This window comes from Podarcis gaigeae (genome assembly GCF_964106915.1).
Source record: "Podarcis gaigeae genome assembly, chromosome: 11".
In the NCBI taxonomy this organism is placed as follows: Eukaryota; Metazoa; Chordata; class Lepidosauria; order Squamata; family Lacertidae; genus Podarcis; species Podarcis gaigeae.
In genome coordinates, this window is record NC_139687.1 from 8538643 (window position 1) to 8546749 (window position 8107).

Below are 8107 nucleotides of genomic sequence, written 5' to 3' on the forward strand. Positions count from 1 at the left end.
CTGGCTGGGTTTCCCCAGCCACTCTGGGCGGCTTCCAACAAAACACTAAAATACAATAATCTAATAAACATTAAAAGCTTCCCTAAACAGGGCTGCCTTTAGATGTCTTCTAAAAGTTTGGTAGTTATTTTTCTCTTTGACATCTGGTGGGAGGGCATTCCACAGGGTGGGTGCCACTACCGAGAAGGCCCTCTGCCTGGTTCCCTGTAACTTGGCTTCTCGCAGCGAGGGAACTGCCAGAAGGCCCTCGGTGCTGGATCTCAGTGTCCGGGCTGGACAATGGGGATGGAGACGCTCTTTCAGTTCTACTGGGCCGAGGCCGTTTAGGGCTTTAAAGGTCAGCACCAACACTTTGAATTGTGCTCGGAAACGTACTGGGAGCCAGTGTAGGTCTTTCAAGACAAAACACAATCTGCAATCTCCTTCTTCTCCAAGTCAGCTAGTGTTAGTATTAGACCTTTGCTTTATCTGTGTCGTGACTCCACGATGGCCACATGTAACCTGGTACTCAGAAAAGCTAGAGGGACCTGACTTGGGGTAAGGCAACTTCCCATGTTCTTAAAATCTCCTGGCCAATGGCAGGAGCCCGAGTGTCCTGCCCTTCAGCTCTGAAGGCCTAGAGCAGCACTACATTTATACAGTTTTAGGATTACTTTGGGAACAGGATGGGTTGGTTGGTAGGAGTGGGGCAACTGGGCCCTTTCAGACTTACCCTCGAAGGGTTTTGGAGCTTTGTCCAGGCTGCTCAATGGGCCACAATTCATTCTGGGATGAGCAACCACCTTCTTGTCTATCCTATCTTCTGGACGCCACTTCAATTCACATCACCTGGCAGCTATCTCTGTGGGGTGAGCCATTTGTGTGCAGCAATTCTACAAGCACTGGGCAGGCTCCTCTTGAGTTCCTTGTGGCATGTGGAGAAAATTTGTCTGGTACTCTCGATGAACTGCCCATGACAGACCCCCATTAGTTGAGAATTAGCATGCTTATACACCATACGTTTAAAGCACGTTTCTACCCCCTAACAAAATCCTGCAGACCCTCCAAGTATCGCAAGTTTTCCGGTTTCTCATTTGATCCTGGAATATCCCACTTTTCCTTAAAGGTAAAGGGACCCCTGACCATTAGGTCCAGTCGTGACCAACTCTGGGGTTGTGGCGCTCATCTCGCTTTACTGGCCGAGGGAGCCGGCGTACAGCTTCCAGGTCATGTGGCAAACCAGAGCAGCGCACGGAAACGCCGTTTACCTTCCCGCCGGAGCGGTACCTATTTATCTACTTGCACTTTGACATGCTTTCGAACTGCTAGGTTGGCAGGAGCCAGGGACTGAGCAACGGGAGCTCACACCGTCGACCTTCTGATTGGCACCTCCTAGGCTCTGTGGTTTAACCCACAGCGCCACCCGCGTCCCAGCACTTTTCCTTTGGGTGATCCTATTTTCATCAGAGGAATGTTGGAGGGTAAGGAGTTATTAAACCCCCGAGCCATTTGAAGGCAGCCCAGTATAGGGAGGGTTTGTTTTTCTTTAAAAAAAGTTTAATGTTTTATTATGTTTTTATATATCCTGTAGTTAACCCTTCCCTACAGTGCACAGGATTTGGAGGGGTGTGTGTGTTTAAATGTGCCTTAAATGTCTTCCACACAGGGCGGCTGTGATGGCAGCAAGGGGCGTTTATAATTATGCCCCCTCATTATTTTTTTTGCGAGTGGGGAGAGCACCTAATGAAAGACCACCTGGTACGTGCTTGGTAGTGCTGGGATTTGAACTCGGACCTCTGGTATGCAATCTGCAGTGACTCTAGCCAAAAATCGCAGGCCACGATCCCAGCCATCCTTGCCCATCCTTTTCTTATTAGCCAGTTCCCCGTGTGAGTGGCCACTGAAGCCAAATGCCACATTCCTCGCCCTCCTCTGGGAGAGAGCTGAAAAATAAGTTTGTATGACCACGAGGTACTTCCAGACGGATTCTTTGTACGCTTCCTAACCACACAGTAAACCCCACTGCCAGCAGCAGGGCTTTATTCACTGCCTGGCCGCTTTAATGTCCGGCTCCCAGGTGCCAGACGAAACTGCCAGACCTCCATGACTCCGTCCAGATGAGCTCCCCGCCCCCCTCCAAAGCTGCATGGCCCCTACCTTCATTTCTCCTGCGTCTGAGTTAAGCCAATTGACAGGAAGACAGAGAGAGAGAGAGAGAGAGAGAGAGAGAGAGAGAGAGAGAGAGAATGGCCTCCCCGGCTATAAAACGAATTCACTTCTGAAGCTAGCAATCATCAAAACCTCTCCCTGGAAAAAGATCTCCAAGGCTGTTCCTATTATAGTACCTGCAGCTGAGCTTAGCGTAGTAAATGACCACAAGCTCTCTCCGGGGACTGTGGGTGTTGAGGCAAAGACACATGTGAAAAAACACACTGGCACATGTTTTTGAATGCTAGAGGTAGTTTTAGTAGCCCGTGCCTGGTTCTGATTAATATCCCAGCCCTTCAGATGAATGGAATGTAAACCACATACCAATTATTGGAAACCCATGAAGGAAACTCCCTTTTCCGTCTCTCTATCTATCCATCCATTTGCCCACCCACATGACGAGAAGGGCTTTGAAAAATGCCTCCTTCTTACAAAAGTGTGGAAAATTCTGCTTTTCAATCCCCCCCGCTCCCCACACTGGGTCTTCAGCCCTATGGTAAAACCAAAGAGATAAAATTGCATCTGGAGCTTTTAATGTCGCGAAAGAAAGAAAGAAAGAAAGAAAGAAAGAAAGAAAGAAAGAAAGAAAGAAAGAAAGAAGAAAGAAGAGTTAGCTGTCATGCAGATTACAGTGGTGCCTCGCTAGACGAAATTAATCCGTTCCGCGATTCTCTTCGTCTAGCGGTTTTTTCGTCTTGCGAAGCAAGCCCATTGACAGCTTAGCGGATTAGTGCTAGAGCTGTCAAGCGGCTTCCAGCGATCAGCTGTTAAGCGGCTTATCAGCGGAACAGCTGATAAGCGGCTTAGCGGCTTAGGAAAAGGGCAAAAAAAGCAAAAAAAACCCGCTGGGGGACGCAAGATTTTTTCGTCTTGTGAAGCAACCCCATAGGGAAATTCGTTTTGCGAAGCGCCTCCAAAACAGAAAAACCCTTTCGTCTAGCGGGTTTTTCGTCTTGCGAGGCGTTCGTCTTGCGGGGCACCACTGTATTTCTCTCTCACAGCTGCAAACAACAACAACAACATTGCACAAGAAAGAGTCTTGATAACATTACTCAGTCACATTCTTCTTCATCTCCCATAGAAGTCATTTACTTACTTAAGAATCCATATAAAATATATCCCATGGGAGGAAATCCAAAACTTTCATATCTGTCCTAAATGGACAGAACAGCAATTGAAACATGTTTATGCATGTTTCTCAACAGAAGAAGGAAGCAACTTCACCAAACTGGGTCCCCCCTCCCCCCTTCATGAAGTGGTATTCAGATAAGCATTCAGATTACCAACATCAATAAATTTTCTTGGCGGTGGTGCTGACCGGTTGTGTGAACGCCCTGACACATCAGGCTTGTTCAAATGTCAATTGGGTCCCATGGCAATGGCTTCTTCATGATGAGATGCGCTACACCATTAATAGCTCTATGTCTGGTTTGTGTGGGAGCGGGGAATGACATGATAATCAGCCTGAGGTAAGGGACCTGGAAGGACAGATCCTGAAGCTGAGACTCCAAGACTTTGGCCACCTCATGAGAAGAGAAGACTCCCTGGAAAAGACCCTGATGTTGGGAAAGATGGAGGGCACAGGGAGAAGGGGACGACAGAGGAAGAGATGGTTGACAGTGTTCTCGAAGCTACCAGCATGAGTTTGACCAAACTGCGGGAGTCAGTGGAAGACAGGAGTGCCTGGCGTGCTCTGGTCCATGGGGTCAGGAAGAGTCGGACACGACTAAACGGCTAAACAACAACAACAAAAGGAACCAGGGGCTCTCCCGATATAGCTTGGTTACAGCTCCTGTCATCCTTGACAACCTGCCATATTGGCTCAGGTTGATTGTGAGTTGGAATCCAACATCTGGAAGGTCACAGGTACAGTGGTACCTTAGTTTGCATACATCTTGGTTTACATACATTTTGGATTACAAACACGTCAAACCTGGAAGTGCGTGTCCCGGTTTGCAAACTTTTTTTCGATTACAACCCTTTTTTTCTTTTTCTTTTTGGATTATGAACTAATTTATTTTGGAGGCCCCATTGGCTAAAGTGTACCTTGGGTTACAACCTGGTTTGGTTTACAAACGGACCTCCGGAACGGATTATGGTTGTAAACCAAGGTACCACTGTACCTTCTTCCTACCTTAACACCTTCTCTTCCTCAGTCTGGGCTGCTGATTCTGAGTAATATGAGCCTTGCTCATGATTCAAAAACCACCTGATTTCCCTGATGAAGGATGCACCTTTTAGACCAGAAATAATGTTTCAATCCAGCCATTGCAGACATGGATCCAGTTCACAATGCATCACCTTTTGGAGAGGCATAGGCTATATTTGGAAGAAACATGGTTGTGTAAACACTTCAAAGGGGCTACATTTGAAGGTGACCCAGAATCTACAACTAATTCAGAACGCGGCAGCCAGACTGGTGACTGGGAGTGGCCGCCGAGACCATATAACACCGGTCTTGAAAGACCTACATTGGCTCCCAGTACGTTTCTGAGCACAATTCAAAGTGTTGGTTCTGACCTTTAAAGCCCTAAATGGCCTCGGTCCAGTATATCTGAAGGAGCGTCTCCACCCCCATCATTTTACCCGGACACTGAGGTCCAGCACCGAGGGCCTTCTGGTGGTTCCCTCACTGCGAGAAGCCAAGTTACAGGGAACCAGGCAGAGGGCCTTCTCGGTAGTGGCACCCACCCTGTGGAACGCCTTCCCACCACATGTCAAAGAGAACAACAACTACCAGACTTTTAGAAGACATCTGAAGGCAGCCCTGTTTAGGGAAGCTTTTAATGTTTGATGTATTACAGTATTTTAATGTTTTTTTGGAAGCCGCCCAGAGTGGCTGAGGAAGCCCAGACAGATGGGCGGGGTATAAATAATAAATATTATTATTATTTATTATTTATTATTATTATTATTATTATTATTATTATTATTATTAAACCAATGTGCTCCAACTGCAGATTTGGGAAGTTGGGTACACACGACATTTGCCCCAATTCACACGCATCCTGAATCTGTTCTTTTCATAATAGATATTTTGGTGCATTTCCCCCCAAACCAGATTGAGAAAAAAATCCAGATTGATTGATCCAGATTGAGAAAAAAAATGGCCTAGCTGTGTTTTTACCTCAAGTCAGAAAGTTTCAAAGTATTCCTCCCATTGCTACTTCCCGACATGGTGTCGCCATCTTGCCAGCCACAGCAACTGGAAGCAGTAATGTGAATCCGTGTGCAAAGCGTTTTAGAAGACATTCCATTGGGGAGATAAAATGTAATATCCATTATTTAGAAAAGGAAATAATATTGGTAGAGGTAGAAATCCATGCCAGAGACACTATAAATCAGGAATTTGCGCAGGGCCCTAATTTCCCTGCCTCTATCCTTCTAACTAAAACACGTTTCAATGGCTAGGTTTGGTTTCCTTGTTCCTGGGAATGTGCTTGTGTACATGTTGAAAAACCCAGCAGATCCATCTACGCACATCAGGGCAAGAGGCCTTAACTGAGTGGTATATTTGCATTTTGAACATCTGTGGTCCTAACAAGGAACAGAATGGTTTTAAATTGCAGCAGTAAGTGCTGTGTGAATCAGACTGAATAAAACAGCCAGGCAGACCTTGGAAAGCTGGCGGAAGCTTGTAATGCAATATACAGAGTGCAGTAAGTCTTGGATTTACACAGCAGCCGTCTTTTTTTGTTTTGTTTTTGCCGCAGCTGTTTTATGATACTTTGCTGGCCTCTAGAGGGACATACAGCATATAGACTGAAGTACTTGGCTAACACAGTAATAAAATTTAAGCACCCTATTGTACCCTTATATAAAAAAGAATGCCTGGGGAGAGGAGAAGTGTAGTGCTGGTAAATTCCTTAAGGAGGGGGACATGGAAAAACATTTTTTTTTTACCTTTTCTTCCCATGCATAACCCTCCTTCTGCTTAGGCCACCACTATCCTTTTTGGGAAGAACTGAGTGTTACGTTTTCCCTGTATGACACACACATGCTCTTCACAGACCCTCCAAGTGTCCCTATTTTCCAGGGACGTCCCTGATTTAGAAAAGCTGTCCCGGTTTCTGAATTGATCCTGGAATGTCCCACTTTCCCTTAGGATGTCCCTATTTTCATTGGAGAAATGTTGGAGGGTATGAAGTTATCCGACTGCTGAGCCGTCCGAAGGCAATCCTGTATAGGGAAGTGGGTTTTTTAAAAAATGTTTTACAGTGGTACCTCGGGTTATAAACACCTCAGGTTACAAACACTTCGGGTTACAGACTCCACTAACCCGGAAGTAGTACCTCGGGTTAAGAACTTTACCTCAGGATAAGAACAGAAATCGCGCGCCAGCGGTGCAGCGGCAGCGGGAGGCCCCATTAGCTAAAGCGGTATCTCAGGTTAAGACAGTTTCAGGTTAAGAATGGACCTCCAGAACGAATTAAGTTCGTAACCAGAGGTAACACTGTACTATTTTTTTATATATGTTGGTAGCTGCCCAGAGTGGCTGGGGCAACCCAGTAAGATGTATGGGGTATAAATAGCAAAATTACCCTTACAGAATGGGACATCCCTATTTTCACCAGAGAAATGTTGGAGGGTACGTCTTCATAATGGAAGAAGATCAGAATTGTGAGAGACAGACACAATAAACACTGATAACCAGAGTACTCAAAGGTGAGCTTTCTCAGACCAACTCCACAGCAGTAGCTCTACATTTATATTTATGTTTCTGTATATTTTTAGAGCAGGAATGAGGAACCTCAGGCCTGCAAGCCAAATGTGCAATATGCTGAAAGTGCCTTTTGTATAGACTATAACTGCTGTTTCAAGCAAATAAGCTGGTTTGCCCACTGCTAGATAGGATGCAGAATGCGAATAATGATTTGAATTTAGAGAAAGTTGTTGTTGTGCGCCAGAGTGTCCAGCAGGCAATTTGTGCAGCTAGTTCATAAGGAACAATGATTGGGAAGCACTAGGAGTCAGTACTCTGATATAATCCCTGGTGTTTGCTATTAACTTTGTTCTTTGACAAAAACCATGTTTGTATGGGAATAAAGATTGGTTGCTCTTTTGTTCAAAACCTGCCATGGTTCCAATATTTTAAAATATTGGTAAAATACAGCATCTATTCTAGGGCAAAGGGACGTGGGTGGTGCTGTGGGTTAAACCACAGAGCCTAGGACTTGCCAATCAGAAGGTCGGCGGTTCAAATCCCTGCGACGGGGTGAGCTCCCGTTGTTCGGTCCCTGCTCCTGCCAACCTAGCAGTTCTAAAGCACGTCAAAGTGCAAGTAGATAAATAGGTACCGCTCGAGCGGGAAGGTAAACGGCGTTTCCGTGTGCTGCTCTGGTTCGCCAGAAGCGGCTTCGTCATGCTGGCCACATGACCCGGAAGCTGTACGCCGGCTCCCTCGGCCAGTAAAGCGAGATGAGCACCACAACCCCAGAGTCGGTCACGACTGGACCTAATGGTCAGGGGTCCCTTTACCTTTACTATTCTAGGGCAAAGCAGCACACTAATGCAGCTGTTTGGTCCTTCAGTTCATGCAGTTTACAGATGTTGTTTTTTTATGGCCTTTTTTCATTTCGCCATCTTCTTCTTCCAGTACTGCTCTTCTTTCACATGTGCTCATCCTTCAAGGCAGCTTCCCCCATTCCTGATGTATTCCAGGTATTGTGGACTACAACTCCCATCATCCTAATCATTGGCCATGCTGGCTGGGGCTGATGGGAGTTGTAGTCCAGAACATCTGGAGGAAATCAGACTGGAGAAGGCTGCTTTAAGGTATATCCATTCTGTTTTATTGTTCCTCTGGATCTAATCAGTGTGCCAGTGGGCAAGCAATAATCTGTTTCTCGTGGATTTTTACAAGCTTCCCTTTGCCTTTTGGATAATAAATTATTCCCCTGGCACACATACAGAATTTAAA